Source organism: Diceros bicornis, chromosome 8 (genome assembly GCF_020826845.1).
Source record: "Diceros bicornis minor isolate mBicDic1 chromosome 8, mDicBic1.mat.cur, whole genome shotgun sequence".
NCBI classification, from domain to species: domain Eukaryota; kingdom Metazoa; phylum Chordata; class Mammalia; order Perissodactyla; family Rhinocerotidae; genus Diceros; species Diceros bicornis.
Genome location: NC_080747.1, coordinates 57,003,004 through 57,019,913, shown reverse-complemented (window position 1 = coordinate 57,019,913; position 16,910 = coordinate 57,003,004). Strand labels below are relative to the sequence as shown.

The 16,910-nt window shown below is 36.2% G+C and overlaps 1 long non-coding RNA gene across 2 annotated transcripts in view; it reads left to right on the top strand.

The window, feature by feature from the left end:
* Position 1: 1 nt before the first annotated feature.
* The window catches only part of LOC131409674 (uncharacterized), a 44,925-nt gene continuing 28,016 nt past the window's right edge, over positions 2-16,910 (top strand). The window contains exons 1-3 of one of the 2 annotated variants that reach the window (XR_009220980.1): positions 2-93; positions 9,491-9,598; positions 9,940-9,985. This is a non-coding gene — a long non-coding RNA (uncharacterized LOC131409674). Of the gene's footprint in view, positions 94-9,490; positions 9,599-9,939; positions 11,047-16,910 lie in introns of those variants that run through there. The other variant, XR_009220979.1, reaches the window with a different exon arrangement.

Here is a 16,910-nt window from a genome sequence, read left to right as displayed (position 1 = left end):
GCCCCACGCCAAGCAATAGAGATGTCAACCGACTTTTCTCAACAACAGCAGCAAAATTTACAGAAAGGCAGCTGTCTTATTCTAGGCACCTTGGTAAGTTTTCCCGCTATTGTAAATAATTTGCCTAGAGAGTATTTTAGTTTTTCTATGTAAACGATTATACCATGTGCAAATAAGATTATTTCTTCCCTTTCAGTACTTAGGTCTAATTTCTTTTTCTGTCTTATAGCATTGGCCAGGCTTTCAGTGTAATAGCACTCTTGTATAATCTAAAATTTAAAGTAAATTTACCTAATATTTCCCAGTTAGAATGATATTTTCTCTAGATTAAAAAAAATAGATATTCTTCATCAGGTTAAGAAAGTTCCTTTATGTTCCTGATATATCATGAATTTAAAAAAATCAGGTGTGTTGAATTTATCAAATGTTTGTTCCCTACATCTATTGAGATGATCATTTGGTCTTTATTTTCACATCTATACTGCATTGAATTACATTTATGAATTTTTTATATCATATTAAACCATATTTCTTTTTTGAGAGGAACCCAATTTGGTTGTTTCTTTAATAATCTTTTAATAGGATTTTATTTTCTACTATCATATTGCTCCCCCCCATCTGTTCATGAGTAAAATGAGCCTATAATTTTCCTTTCTCTGGTATTATGATTATGAGTTGAAGAGCTTTCTCTCTCTCTCCCTCTCACTTAATGTCTCGAAGAGTTTGTATAAAATTCAACTAATGTACATAGTGAAAGTTTTGCAGAACTCGCTTCTTGCTTGTATAACCTCTGCTGTTTTTTTCTTTGACGGAAGATTTTTAACTACTACTTCCATTTCTCTCATGGTTATAGGGCCATTTGAGTTTTTCTTTTTGAATAGGGTATAAGATACATTTTTCTAGAAATTTGTCCATTCATTAGGTTTGAAAAATTGTTGGCATGTGTTTGTTGATGGTATTTTTTTACCTTACTTTTCATGTTCACTTTATCTGTAGTTACACTGTGCTTTTACTTATAATGCTGTTAATTTGTGCCTTTTCTCTTCTACTCTTGATTGGTTTTAACTGAAGATTATTTTGTTAGTATTTGCTAAGAACTAACCTTTGGCTTTTTAAATTTTCTCTGTTCTATCCTTGTTTCCTACTTAATGTGGACTCATTATCTTTTTTCTATGTTATTTGGGATTGTACTGTTCATTTTATAACTTCTTAAGATGGTTGTTTAATTCATTTTAAAAGAGAGTTTAAACTTTACTCAAGTATTGGTCATTTTTACTTCATATATCTTGCAATATCTCTTGGATTGTTCTCTGTTCTTATTCAAGTATTTTATCAAAAACTCTTTTTTGGCTTTTTGTGTGTGTGGCAGAACTCTGTGTAACAAAGCTTTTGAAATAGTCAATTAACAAATAGGTATATTTCAATATCTTAATAATCAAAGCAGTAGGTCTTAACCTATAATGATAAAATTTTCTTTTGTCATACAGTTAGAAATAAAAAGATGATGATATAACAACTAATGTTAGTGAGAGTATGGGGAAGTTGGTGTTCTCCGGTGGTTGTGAGGATAAATTCACACACTTTTTCTAGAGGGCTGTTTGACAATATGTATGTATTTTTTGACCCAGCAAATCCACTTTTGGAACTTCATCTTGTTGAAGTAATGTGTCAAAAGACTTATTAAGGATATTCATGGAAGCATTGTTTATTATATTGAAAAAACAAAAACAACTTGATACCTCTAAATAGAGAACTAGTTAATAAATTAAACATAAGCACTAATAAAATAAAACTCAACCATTACAGATTATGCTATAAAAGAAAATTTGGTGACCTTGGAAAAATTGTTGATTACATATTTGTAAATGGACAAAGCAGTTACAGACTCTGCTGTAGTAATCTCATTTTTTAAAAATATGTACTTCTGCACAGAAAAAGCACTGGAAGTACAGGCAAGAAAATATTGTCAGTGATTATCTCTGTGCCTTGGGAATTTTTACATTTTCCTCATTTTCCAATGACCATGTGTATTCATTTTCTGGGGCAACCATAGCAAAATTTCACAGATTGCATGGTTTAAAGAATGGAAAACTGTTTTCTCACAGTTCTGGAGGCTGGAAGTCCAAGATCAAGGTGTTGGCGGGTTTTGGTTTCTCCTTAAGCTCCTCTCCTTGGCTTGCAGATGACTGCCTTCTTATTGTGTCCTCACATGGCTTTTTCTCTCTGTGTGTACATTCCTGGTGTCTCTTTCTCTTTTTATTGAGGACACCAGTCATGCATTAGGGCTCCATCCTAATGACCTCATTTTAACTTAATCATGTCTAAAGACCTTATTTCCAAATATGGTTATATTCTGAGATACCAGGGGTTGGGACTTCAACATATGAATTTTGGGGGGACAAAATTCAGCCTATAGCATCATATATTTATTTTGTAATCATGGTTTCAGTACATGATTGTAGAGCCAAGATTAGAGACTTATGGAGATAGGAAGATTTTTATTTTTATTAAGAACTTCTTTCATTGTTCTAACCCTTCTGGGTAAAATTGCCTTAAGTTTATCTGATGAGAGGGCAAAAATGTATCCATTTAAATTATGTTTGGAAAATTGACAGACATAATTTTGATCTGGCTACTGTGCACATTATTTGTCTGGCTACAAAGGGAAGGAGAGGTCTCTAATGAGTACTTTGTGAGTACTACTAGGAGAGTTCAATGCTAATGAATACTACTATATACCAGGCTCTGCATTATACAAACATCTTATTTAGCCCTCACAAATAGGTTAGGTAATTTGTGCATAATGACAGATAAAGTCCACAGAGAGCAGGTGGTAGAGTTCCATGGAACTTAGGACTGCCTGACTCCAAACCTGCTGCCCTTACTTGCTGACACTGCAACCACCTATCAAGTTTTGTCATATACTCTGTTAACTCAACACTTACCACTCTATTGGAGTACTAAGTCTGATTTTATTCCTTAAATTTTTTCCTGAAAATTCTAAGTACTAAGTTTATTGCATTGATTCTTCTATAATAGTGCAGAGAACTTTGGACGGAGTTTGATATTTTGTCATTTAGAGAGATTATTATACCTTTTGTTCATAGTTCTGAATCTGCCAACCTAAACATACACATATGCACATGAACACATACATACACACACAGAGAGAATTCTTTTAAAGGATTTATTAGCTAGAAAACAATTAATACTAAGATTTGCATAGCTGTCAGAAGTGTTTACAGAAGAGAATGACTAACCATCCTTCAAAATAATGTCATCTTTGCCATATCAGAGGAAGAGTACATTTATTCTTCAAAGATATATAATTTAAAGTTAGCTTTTGGGGGGATTGATGGCAGGCTGAAATTTAGAAGTACATTTTTTGGATTGATGAAGATTTGTGAGAAAGAGAGTATGAAGACCATTTTAGTTACTAGAGCCACATGTTTCTGAGAAGAATAGAAATTTCTATTGTTTGACATTTTAATTTTGTAGGTAGAATGTATTATTAATTCACAGATTTCCTCATAGCATCATGTAAACACTCCATGGAAATTTGCATGATAATATTTTTCAGCATAACCAATATCAACAATTTTGGTAAAAAATATATGATTAAAATTCCATTTGTGGTTAATGAAGCTTGGCCTATGAACAACATATGCCTCTTATTTTTTACTAGCTTCTGCCATAATTAGGATGTCATGAAGCTACTTTTTGGCAGATTTCTATTTCTATCTATAGGCATATTCCATTTTTTAATATTAATGGAATAGTCTGAACTTATTAACAGGTTGCCAGAGGTTTTTGTTATTTATCATTGAATTTATAGAAAAATAAAAAATAAAAATACTAAAGAGAGAATTCAGTAATATTTTTAATGGTCTTCAGGCTGTATGGATTATTCCAGGAATTAGGAGGGCAGAGAGGTTTCCTCCTGAGTGGCTCCTTCTTTTAGGAGAGGTGATGTCACCCACCTTCCTAAGTGATGACTCATAACTAAGATTTTATTTTTGAAATTTAGTCCAATAGCTTTCCCCCCAAGGACTATGTTTGACTTTCTGGAAAGAAGTTATTCAGTTGTGATTACAGGTAATATAATTTGAGGATACAGTAACTATAGTAGGTAAATAAGGGCATTACTCTAAGTTGTGAGTGATTTTTGTTTAAGTAATTGTGATAGATGAATACTTAAGTACTTTCGTGATTGGTTATAATAGAAGTAGCGTGAATTGTGGTTTGCCCTTTGTACTTATATATCATTTCTACTAAAAGCTCAAAACACTTTACAACTATATATTTAACTCAGGAGTTTTAACAGTAATGCTTTTAGTTGGGAAAAAGAGTAGGTTTTGAAAGCTGATTTTCCACAGCTGGAGTGCGTTACTTGTCTGTCTGGATTGACTGAAGAAGTGGTATAGGTGTTGAAGTAGCCAGAGCTGAAGCTGTGTTTGTTGTATTAGAAGGAGATGTTGGAGAAGTAGTTATGGCTAGTTCAGTTGTGGTCGAGGTGGTTGTAGTTTGGGGAGTGGATGTTTCAAGTCCAGCACTGGTCATTTCTGGTTTGACAGTAGGGGCTAGAACTCTTTTGTGTTCAAGATTGTCGATGGGGTGATTTCAGGTACAGTGGTGTGCTCTGGGGTGATTTTAAGTACGACAGTGATCACTGGGGTAACCACCCCAGTGGTTAATGGGGTTTGTAATGGTTTTGGGTTCAGTGGTAGTCTCAGGGGTGGTTTCATGTTCAGTAGAGATTTCTTGGGTGGTTGTGGGTTCAGTGGAGCTTTCTAGGGTGGTTTGGAGTTTGGGGATTGTTCTTGGGATTGTTTCAGGTTCAGCAGTGGTCTCTGGGCTTGTTTTTCCAGTTGCTGGTGGTTTTGGGGTGGTTCTATATTCACACGTATTTTCTGGTGTGGTTTCATGTTCAGCACTGTTTTCTGGAGTGGTTTTGGATTTAGCAGTATTTTTGGGATGGTTTCAAGTTTGGTGGTGGTCATTGTGATGGCTTTAGGTTGAGTGGTGATCGCAGGGTGATTTCGGGTTCATTGATGATCTCTCGAATGGATTCATGTTGATCAGTGATTTTTGGAGTGGTTTTGGGTTCAGCAGTGGTTTCTGGGGTAGGTGTTGTTTCAGGTTTAGCAATGTTTTTAAGGAGGTTCAAGTTCAGTGCTGGTCACTGGGGTAGTTTCAGGGTCAGTGGTTGTCTCGGGTTCTTTTGGGTTCACTGGTGGTTTCTTGGGTGGCTTTAGCTTCAGCAGTGATCTCTGGGGTAGTTTTAGTTTCTGGGGAGACCTCTGGGATGGTTTTGGATTAAGCAGTGCTTTCTGGGGTAGTTTCAGTTTCAGCAGTGGTCTCAGGAGTGGTTTTGTGTTCAACAGTGTTTACTAGGGGTAGTTTCAAGTTTAATAGTGGTCACTGGAGTGATTTCAGGTTCAGCAGTGTTTTCTGGGGTAGTTTCAGTTTCAGATGTGGTCTCAGGGGTGTTTTTGTTTTTACCACTGTATTTTGGTGTGGTTTTAAGTTTAACGGTAATCTTTTGGGTCACCTCAGTTTCAAGGATATTGCCGTTGGTGATTTTGGGTTCAGTGGTGATCTCTTGGTTAGTTTCATGTTCAGTAGTCGTTTCTGGGGTGATTTCAGACCTAATTGTGGTTTCTTGAGTGGTTTTAGGTTCAGCAGTGGTTTTTAGAGTAGGTTTTCTTTCAAGTTTGGTTCCTGGGGTGGTTTTGAGTTTGGTGGTGGTCACTGACTTTGCTTTCTGTTTGGCAGTGATCTCTGTGTTAGTTTGGGGTTCAGTGGCAGGTTCTTGTGTGGTTTCATGTTTACCAGTGGTCTCTGAGGGGGTTTTGGGTTCAGCAGTGGTTTCTGGGTTGGTTTCCAGGTTAGTAGGAGCCACTGGGGTGGTTTCAGTACCTGGGGTGGCCTCTGGTGTGGTTTTGTGTTCAGTGGTGTTTTCCTGGGAAATTTCAGTTTCAGCAGTCATCTCAGGGGTGTTTTTGTGGTCAACAGTGTTTTTTGGGGTAGTTTCAAGTTTTGTGGTGATCATTGGGATGGTTTTAGGTTGAGTGGTTGTCTGAGGGGTCATTTTAGGTTCAGCAGTGATTTCTGGGTTGGTTTCAGGTTGAGAGGTAATTTCTATGGTAGGTTTGGATTTGAAGGTGGGTTCTGGGGTGGTTTTGGGTTTGATGGTGGACAGCGAGGTTGTTTTGGGTTTAGTGGTGTTCTCTGGATGAGTTTTAGATTCAGTGGCATTCTCTTTTGTAGTCTCATGTTCACCCGTGGTCTCTGAGGTCGTTTTGGGTTCAGCAGTGTTCTCTGGGTGAGTTTTAGATTCAGTGGCATTCTCTTGGGTGGTCTCATGTTCACCAGTGGTCTCTGAGGTTGCTTTGGGTTCAGCAGTGGTCTCTGGGTTGGTTTTCAGTTCAGTGGCAGTCTTTTGTGTGGTCTCAAGTTCACCAGTGGTCTCTGAGGCGGTTTTGGGTTCAGCAGTGGTGTCTTGGGTTGTTTCAGTTTCTGGAGTATTTTCAGGTTCAGCAGTGTTTTCTGGGGAAGTTTCAGTTTTAGCAGTGGTCTTAGGGGTGTTTTTGTGTTTAACCATGTCTTTTAGGGTAGTTTTAAGTTTAGTGGTGATCATTGGGTTGGTTTTAGGTTCAGTGGTTGTCTCAGGGGTTGGTTTGGGTTTAGTGGTGATTTCTGGGTTGGTTTTAGTTCGAGAAATGGTTTCTGTGTTAGATTTGGGTTCAAGGGTGGGTTCTGGGGTAGTTTTGAGTTTGATGGTGGACGCTGAGGTTGTTTTGAGTTCCAAAGTTGTCTCTGGGTTCATTTTGCATTTACTTGCAGTCTCTTGTGTGGTTTGTTTTGCAGCAGTGATGTCTGAGGTCGTTTTGTGTTCAGCAGTGTTTTTGGAGGTGGATTGACCTTCAGAGGTGATTGGAAAAACTTCACTCATAGGTTTAATAGTAATCGGAGTGTTGGTAGATTCATATAGAGGGCTAGTAGCAACCTGGTTGGGCAGAAAAGAGGTGATAGGTACTTGTGAAGGGATTTTTGAAGAGATTCTTTTAAATTTATTTAGAAAGTCAGGGCCATCAAGACAAATTACATGACCTGAAGACGGTATTCGATATGGCCTTTTACAGAATTTTTTAGCTGGATAGTTCTGTTTTGGTTTATTTTTCTGTGTCCATAAAGGATGTTTTTTCAGATGATTTCTATGTGTTATGTGTGGGGTTATGTGAAATAGAGTATTACTACTTTTATAAACAGGACCGTGTTTTAAGGAGGGTAAAGCTTTGGGGACAGTTTTCCATTGAAGGCGTACAGTGTTTTTTTTCTTACTCTCACTAGGCTGTAAAAAGAGAAAGGAGAATATTATTCATGAATGAAATAATTATTGAAATTTAGATGAATCAAACATCATCTAAATTTGGAAGTATATTTTTAAATTTTATTTTTTGATCAAGTATGGCACACATGCATAAAACATAATGTATAGTTCAATGAGTTAAGAAGGCAAATAACTACGTAACCACAGCACAGATAAAGAAATAGAACCTTCCCATCATTCTAGAAGACCCCTTTGGTCCCTTCTCAGGTTTTACCTTTCCTTTTTCCTCCAAGTTAACCATTCTCCTGACTTCTAACACTCGTGTAGACCTGTTTTTGAGTTTGTATAAATGGAATTATGCAGTATATACTAGTGATTTATGTCTGGCTTCTTTTGCTCAACATTATGTTTGTGAGATGATCCATATTGTTTGTAACTGTAATTAATTTTTTTTAAGTCATGGAGTAATTATTCTCTTCTATAAATCCACCATAAACTTATCCATTCTATACTTTATGGACCTTTAGGATGTTTCCAGTGTTTGGTTATTAGAAATGATGCTGCTATGAACTTCCTTGTATGTATCTCCTGGCATATATGTATATGTATTTTCTTGGAGAATACACTAATGTTGAATATACCTATACCTGATGACTTAGTGTATATATGCTTATCTATCTATCTATCTTCAATATTAGTGTATAAAGCCTTATAATTTTCCAAAGTAATCTCACTAACTTAGGCTCCTAGTGGTAGTGTATGAGAATTCCAGTTGCTCCAAATCTTCACCAACTCTTGCTATTGCCAGTCTTTTTTTATTTTAATCATTCTGATTAGTGTGTAGTAGTATCTCATTATGGTTTATAGTTGCATTTCCCTTTATATATGAAGTAGAATGCTTTTACATGAATTTATTGACTACTTGAATATGACCAATATCTTGAAGATATTCTGTTATCTTCTAGACTCTTTAATATATTGGCTTTTACTTTAAGATCTACAATTCACTAGTCTTTTTGGGAGAAAGAGAAAGGCGGCATGATATGAGTTGGGGTCAGGTCTCATTTTGTTTTCCAATTTGGATTCTAATTGACTCAGTACTTTTATTGAAAAGGGTGTCCTTTCTCCTTTGATCTACAATGTCACTTTGTTATAAATTAGGTGCCCATATATCTATGGGTCTATTTCTGGGCTTTTTATTTTGTTTCTGTGGTCTCTTTGTTCATCCTTTGCCAAAACCACCCTTCATAATTACCGTGGCTTTGTATTGTCTTAATGATCAGTAGAGCAATTCCACAAACCTTTCTTTCTTTGTTTTTTTCTTCCAAGAGTATCTTGGCTATTCTTAATTCTTTTCATTTCCATGTAAGTTTGATGATTGGTTTGTCATTTTCCGCAAAAGACATCTTGGGCTTTTGATTAAGATTGTATTGAATCTATTGATCAGTTTGGGAAGGATGATATTTTTATAATAATGAGTCCTCTATTCCAGGGATATTATATCTTCCTCTACTTAGGTCTTTAATTCTTTCAATGGCATTTTATAGTTTTTAATGTAGAGAACTTGCATATCTTTCATAGTTCTTCTTTTTTTTCCTTAGGTGCTTCTTTATACTCCCATGTCTTCTGGTAGAAATCAGTAGAAAATTATATCATGTCAATATAGACAAAACTATTAATGTCACCAACAATTCAGGAATGAAAATTTGGGTCATTCCACCAGGCAAAGAGCTACCACCAGCTGAAGTTCTTTTTAAGAGAAAAGGGAATACGGTCTGGGTGATTGAAGAAGGAATTTATATATTTATCTCTTAGCAGTTTAAAATTTTTTTCTCTTTATCTCAGTTTTAAGAAGTTTTATTATGAAGTGTTTTGGTTTGGTTTCCTTTGTATATATTCTGTTTACATTATTAGGTCCTGACTTTTACAGGAAAGCCCGTTGTATTTTCTTGTTAAATAAGATGCTGTCTCTGGGCTAAGGTATACATACTTTATCATATCGAGGAAATATCCATCAATTCCTATTTTACTTAGTGTTTTTAACATGAATGGAAGTTAAATTTTTCAAATGCTTTTCTATATCTATAGAGATGATCATATAAATTTCTCCTGAACTCTATTAATATACTCTATTAATGCTGTACATTATATCCCCAGGACTTATTTATCTTAGAACTGGAAGTTTGTACATTTTGATCACCTTCATCCGTTTTGACCTCCCCACAACCCTGCCTCTGTTCCAGCCACCAATGTGATCTGCTCTCTGTATGTATGAGTTTGGTTTTTTTTTAAGATTCCACATATAAGTGAAATCATACAGTATTTGTCTTTCTCTGAGTTATGTCACTTAGCATAATGTCCTCATGGTCCATCCATGTTGTCACAAATGGCAGGATTTCCTTCTTTTTTATTGCTGAATAATATTCCATTGTATATATGTATATGTATATATATATATATATATATACATATACATATATACACACTACATTTTTTTAATCCATTCATCTGTCGATGGACACTCAGTTTGTTTTCATTTCTTGGCTGTTGTAAATAATGCTGCCATGGAGGTGCAAATATCTTTTCTTTTCTTTTTTTTAATACAGACCCCACTACATGAGCTGGAAACCTCAACCTAAAATAGTTACAGAGGTGAGACAAAAGATACAAACTAAACTGGTCATTAAAATTTCTCCAATGGGCATGAATAATGTGAATGTGAGAGAAGGTGTATAGGTGCAGATAGGTAAAGGAAAAAGAAAAAAAGAGAAAAGAAAGAGAAAATTTTTGTCCCAACTTTCCCTGATTGCTTATAATTCTGTGTCTCTGAAATGAGCCAAGAAAATCTGCCAAGCAAGAAGGTGGAGGATAAGGACATAAATGCAACATTTAGTTATTAGTGCTTTGCAAAACCCAAAGACTTTATTTCATGTTCACAACAATCTTTGCATTGTCATGCTGGATTCAAATTGTGTTGGATTTGGCTACTTTGGAAATTTTTGCATGGCTGGATTCTTAGTGTGTAGTGAAAAAAGGAGAGGGCCTCTGACACACTTGAGTTCCTGTCATAGGACAGGTGTTCGTTCTTATTTAATTGTATGATCCCTTCTATATCAGATGTTGGCAAAGCTTTCTGAGCAACATTTTACTGCTTTGTGATGTGATTCTTCTCTGATTTAACATGTGTCACTTAAACTTATATTTCCTGCCTATTCTTCCCATGCCAATTTGAACTATACAAAAAACTTAAAAGAGGAGAAATTTCATACAGTATAAATAAGGATTTTGTATTGGGACAATTCTTAATTAAAGTTAAGATTTTGCATAACAATACAGGATACGGCAAAAATCAACTCAAGACGTGGTATATTGCAGTTGCATTATAACTAACCAAGTCTAGACCCAAATTTTACACCAACTGTAAATCATGGACTAAAATAAAACTCAATGAAACCTGTGCCTGAGCCAGAGTTTGCTTTCCTTGGATTTGGCAACAAACTACTAACTTTGCATAGGATAGGCAGCAGAGGAGGAAATACTACATTTCTTTGAACCAATCCATGTTACAAAGAATAGCTAATTCTTGTTTGGTAACCAGCTAGATTTTTAAATAACAATATCCAACAGAAATAGAATTATGTCTGTACAAACTGTAATCACAAAAAGCAATAGCCAAACAGAAATTTTGTCTAAATGACATTATCAGAACTTAGAGTAAGAATAAAAATAATAAAATCTATCATTTATTAGAACCTAGCTTGTGCTAGTTAGTAGGTTAGGTAGTTTACATACATAGTCTTGTTTGATCTTTTTAGAAAACTTTGTTTATTAAAGTCCATAGTTTACGTTAGAGTTCACTCTTTGTATTGTACATTCTGTGTGTTTTGATAAATACCTAGTGCCACGTGTCCACTATTGCAGTATCAGACAGAATAGTTTCTCTGCCCTAAAAATTCCTTATGCTCCACCTATTCATCCCTCAGCCCCTTATCCCAAACTCCTGGCATCCACTTTTTACTGTCTTCATAGTTTTCCCCTTTCTAGTATGTCATATAATTGGAATCATGCAGTATGTAGCGTTTTCAGACTGACTTCCTTCACTTAGCAATATGCCTTTAAGGTTTCTTCATGTCTTTTCATGACTTGATAGCTCATTTCTTTTTATCACTGAATAATATTTCATCACATGGATCTACCACAGTTTGTTTATCCATTCAATTATTGAAGGGCATCTTGATTGCTTCTAGTTTTTGGCAATTATGAATAAAGCTGCTATAAACATCCATATGCGGGGTTTTATGTGGATGTAAGTTTTCAACTTATTTTGGTAAATACCTGGGAGCAGGACTTCTGGATCATGTGGTAAGACAATCTTCAGCTTTTTAAGAAACTGCCAAACTGTCTCCTAAAGTGGCTATACTATTTTGCCTTCTCATTGCTTCATCTTTTAGCAGCCTGTAAATGTATGTATTTTATACCTGTTACTCAGATGAGAAAACCGAGATTCCAAGAGGTTAAATAACTTGCCCAATGTCATACAGCAAAGTAAGGGCTAATGCTTGGATTCAATTCGAGTTGCTCTGGCTTTAAAGCTGATGACCTTTCTATTACACTATGCTGTATCTCTGAGCAAACCAAACACTCAGCTGGGCAGGGTCCTTTAATGGTGCATGTGTGTATAGGCAATCTCTACTGTACATATTGTGTGTCCTGAGTCTAAAGACAGACATCAGGGAAATGCCATATTGCATAAGCCTTATGACTTTCCTCCTTCCCCTGAACCAGAGAGTCACTTTCTCCCTCGGCCACAGCTCCAGGGGGGAGCTACAAGGCCCTGTGATCATGACAGAAGGCAGGCACCAGAGGTAGCCGTGCCTCAATACAACTCTAGCTGTAGGCCAAGACAGTTTGCTATCACTAAACTTTGTATTATCACTCCATAACGCACTTTGCATTATCACTCCATAATGCAAATACTAGCCCAAAGCCCCCAAATCAGGCTTCTGAATTCAGGACTTCTTTCAAAGAACTGGAACGCCAGCAGCTGACTGTTCTAGAATGGGAAGCTGGGGAAAAAAAGTCACCAGCTTCCACTTGTAAGTTGTTTTGCTGGAAACAACTTGAGATGACTATTATAGACTCACACCTGTAAGCTAACTAAGGGATTTAGTCACTTAAAAATGTTTCTAGATTTTTAGCTTAAGACAGGGCAGTCACGCATTGCACTCTTGAAGTGTGATCTGAGGTATTCCTCGTTCTCAACCAGGGCGGAAATCCAAATACACTTGTACCTCAGTTAACTGATTCTTTCTTTTTTCTCTTCTCCTTTGAGCAATTCCAGCTATGTTAGTCACACCAGCTTTCAAACAGGGAACAGAATGTCCTCCTTTCAGAGGAAGGACAATTTGTTATAGCCTAGAGAAGAAGCTTAAGAAGCTTAAGAAGAAGAGTGATGCTTGTTCTCATGAATAATATGATCTAGTTAAATTAGGAAGTATGCTTTACACAGCAATTTGGATGAGCATGGGAGCACCACCCTTTGCTGATGGTCATTTCTTTAAAAGGTTTATTTATCTTTTTAGCTGTTGGTTGAGGTTATAGAAGCATATTACTTTGGCTTCCAATTGTGGAAGTGCCTAGATTTCTATTTTGGGAGGGCGTAGGTTGAGGGGAAGGGATGAGACTGTTGAATATAAAAATGGGCTACATTAATGGAAATCTTTTGAAAATTAGGGGCTATATCCTATTTAGACTTTAGATGTTGGAGAGATGATATGCTCAGCCTTAAAGATTGCACACTGCATTGTATCAAATTCATAAAACATTTTAAGATAGTAACTATGTACTTCCTTATTTCCTCTTCATTTTCTTGAAAGACAAAAACAGACCACAAAAGTTTCTGGGTTCTATTCTATTAATAAAACTGGAATGATATAGAGAGAGTGTTCTATTTATATAGAATAGGAATAAACAGCTCATGCGTATATGTCTTAATTCCTCATTTTCTATGCAGTGCATCTGTCCTCTTACGCCAGGATGACCAGCTCATGCATCCGTGCTTGAAGGTCACTAAAAGCAAGAGTCAGTGTGGTTTTCAGAGCACTCTCAGCCCATTCTTTCTTTGTCTCTGGATCTGCCTATTCCATTCCAATTTTCACCAGGTCCAGACCCTGTGCTTCTGCTCTTTGTGCTTTTAAATAAATTTGGTTTCCCGGTCTTGACCTCCATGCCTTCTAAAAGACTGTGGCTTGTGTTCAACCCTGTGGCTCTTTGGGCTCTGGGCTGCTTTGAGTGGGATATATCACTCCAGTGCCTAAGACCTAACCAAATATACTTGTACTCCAACTTCTCTCAAGGAAGAATGCAGGCCTCAGAAATTATATTTTTTCCATACTGACACAGATCAAAGAGCCTCATTAAAAAATTCTTATTGTCCTAATCAGTGGCTAGTAACCATATTTTTTAAGATGAGGAGAAGCATCAAATTTATGCTGAAAGGTTTTATACTAAAAATTGAAGTTGCAAAATCCAAATTTTATGATTCCAACACAAATATTTCAGAGAAACATTGAAGTTTCTAAAATTCTAAACATTAGAGTTACTAAAACTAGAGTTACTAAAGTGGGGAAGAACAATACTACTGTAAGATTTAACCAGATATCTTTTCAGGATAGTGATTTCATTTTACTCAAATAAATACCCAGAAGTGAAATTACCGGATTGTATGGTAGTTCTATTTTTAACTTTTTGAGGAACTTCCATACTGTTTTCCATAGTGGCTGCACCAATTTACATTCCCACTAACAGTGCACAGGGATTCACTTTTCTCCAGTTCCTCACCAGCACTTGTTATTTCCTGTCTTTTTGATAATAGCCATTCTGACAGGTGTGAGGTGATACGTCATTGTGGTTTTGATTTGTATTTCCCTGATGATTAGTGGTGTTGAGGACCTTTTCAGGTATCTGTTGGCCATTTGTATGTCTTCTTTGGAAAAATATCTGTTTAGTTCCTCTACCTGTTTTTTACTTGGGTTATTTGATTTTTTGCTATTGAGTTGTGTGAGTTCTTTATATATTTTGGAGATTAACCCCTTATCAGATATATGATTTGCAAATATTTTCTCCTATCCATAGGTTGCCTTCTCATTTTGTTGATGGTGTCCTTTCCTGTGCAGAAGCCTTTTAGTTTGATGTAGTACCACTTGTTAATTTTTGGTTTTGTTGCCTTTGCTTTTGTTGTCAAGTCCAAAAAGTCATTGCCAAGACTAATGTCAAGGAGCTTACCCTTTATGTTTTCTTCTAGAAGTTTTATGGTTTCAAGTCTTATGTTCAAGTCTTTAATCCATTTTGAGTTGATTTTTGGGTGTTGATTTTAGTGGCCCAGTTTCATTCTTTTGCCTGTGGCTGTACAGTTTTCCCAACACCATTTCGTGAAGGAACTATCCTTTCTCCGTTGTATATTCTTGGCTCCTTTGTCCTAAACTAAGTGACCATCTATACATTGGTTTATTTCTGGGCTCTTTATTCTATTCTGTTGCTCTATGTGTCTCTTTTTATGCCGTATCATACTGTTTTGATTACTATAGCTTTTAATATATAGTTTGAACTCAGAAAGTGTGATGTTTCCAGCTTATTCTTCTTTCTCAAGATTTCTTGGAATATTCAGGGTCTTTTGTGGGTCCATACAAATTTTAGGATTGTTTTTTCTGTTTCTCTGAAAAATGCCATTGGAGGGGGCCGGCCCTGTGGTTTAGCGGTTAAGTGCGTGTGCTCTGCTACTGGTGGCCTAGGTTCAGATCCTGGGTGCGCACCAATGCACCGCTTGTCCAGCCATGCTAAGGCGGCCGGCGTCCCACATACAGCAACTAAAAGGATGTGCAACTATGACATACAACTATCTACTGGGGCTTTGGGGAGTAAAAGGGTAAAAAAAGGAAGAGGATTGGCAATAGATGTTAGCTCAGGGCTGGTCTTCCTCAGCAAAAAGAGGAGGGTTGGCATGGATGTTAGCTCAGGGCTGATCGTCCTCAAACACACACAAAAAATGCCATTGGAATTTTGATAGGAATTGCATTGAATCTGTAAGTTGCTTTGGGTAGTATGGACATTTTAACAATATTAATTCTTCCAATCCATGAGCATGAAATATCTTTCCATTTATTTGCATCTTCTTTAATTTCTTTCATCAATGTCTTATAGTTTTTAATGTACAGATCTTTCACTTCCATGTTAAATTTATTCCTAGGTACTTTATTCTTTTTGATTCAATTGTAAATGAGATTGTTTTCTTAATTTCTCTTTCTGATAGTTCATTATTAGTGTATAGAAAGGCAACTGATTTTGGTATACTGATTTTGTATCCTGCAACTTTACTGAATTCCTTTATGAATTCTAACAGTTTTTTGGTGGAGTCTTTAGAGTTTTCTATATATAATATCATGTCATCTTCAAAAAGATAATTTTACTTCTTTTCCAATTTAGATGCCTTTTATTTCTTTTTTTGCTTAATTGCTCTGGGTATAACTTCCAGTACTATGTTGAATCACAATGGTGAGAGTGGGCATCCTTGTTTTGTTCTTGGTCTTAGAGGAAAAGATTTCAGCTTTTCACTGATGAGTATGATGTTAGCTGTGGGCCTGTCATATGGCCTTTATTATGTTCAGATACATTCCCTCTATACTCACTTTGTTGAGAGGTTTTATCATGAGTGGATGTTGAATTTTGTCAAGTGCTTTTTCTGCGTCTATTGAGATGATCGTATGATTTTTATCCTTCATTTTGTTGATGTAGTGTATCACGTTGATTGATTTGTGGCTATTGAACCATCCTTGCATTTCTGGACTAAATGCCCTTAATCATGGTGTTTGATCCTTTTAATGTACTGTTGTATTTGGTCTGCTAATGTTTTGTTGAGGATTTTTTCATCTGTGATCATCAGGAATATTGGTCTGTAATTTACTTTTCATGTAGTGTCCTTGTCTGATTTTGGTATTGGTAATATTGGCCTCGTAAAATAAGTGTGGAAGTGTTCCCTGCTCTTCTATTTTTGGAAGAGTTTGAGAAGGATTGATATTAATTCTTTAAATGTTTTGTAGAATTCACCAATTAAGCCATCTAGTCTTGGACTTTTGTTTATTGGGGGGTTTTTGATTACTTATTCAGTGTACTTACTATTAAGTGGTCTGTTCATATTTTCTATTTCTTCGTGGTTGATCTTGTTTGGAACTCTCCAGGCTTCCTGGATCTGGATGTCTGTTTCCTTTCCCAGGTTTGGGCAGTTTTCAGCCATTATTTCTTCAAATAAGTTTTATGCCCCCCTCTCTCTCTCTTCTTGTTCTGGGACCCCTATAGTGGGAATACTGGTCCTCTTGATGTTGTTTCAACAGTCCCTTAAACTATCTTCAGAGTTTTTCATTCATTTTTCTTTTTGGTCCTCTGATAGGATGAATTCCACTGCCGTATCTTTGAGTTTGCTGATCTTTTCTTCTGCTTCATCTAGTCTGCTATTGAACCTCTCTATTGAATTTTTCAGTTCAGTTATTGTATTCAGCACTGTGATTCCTATTTGGTATTTTCT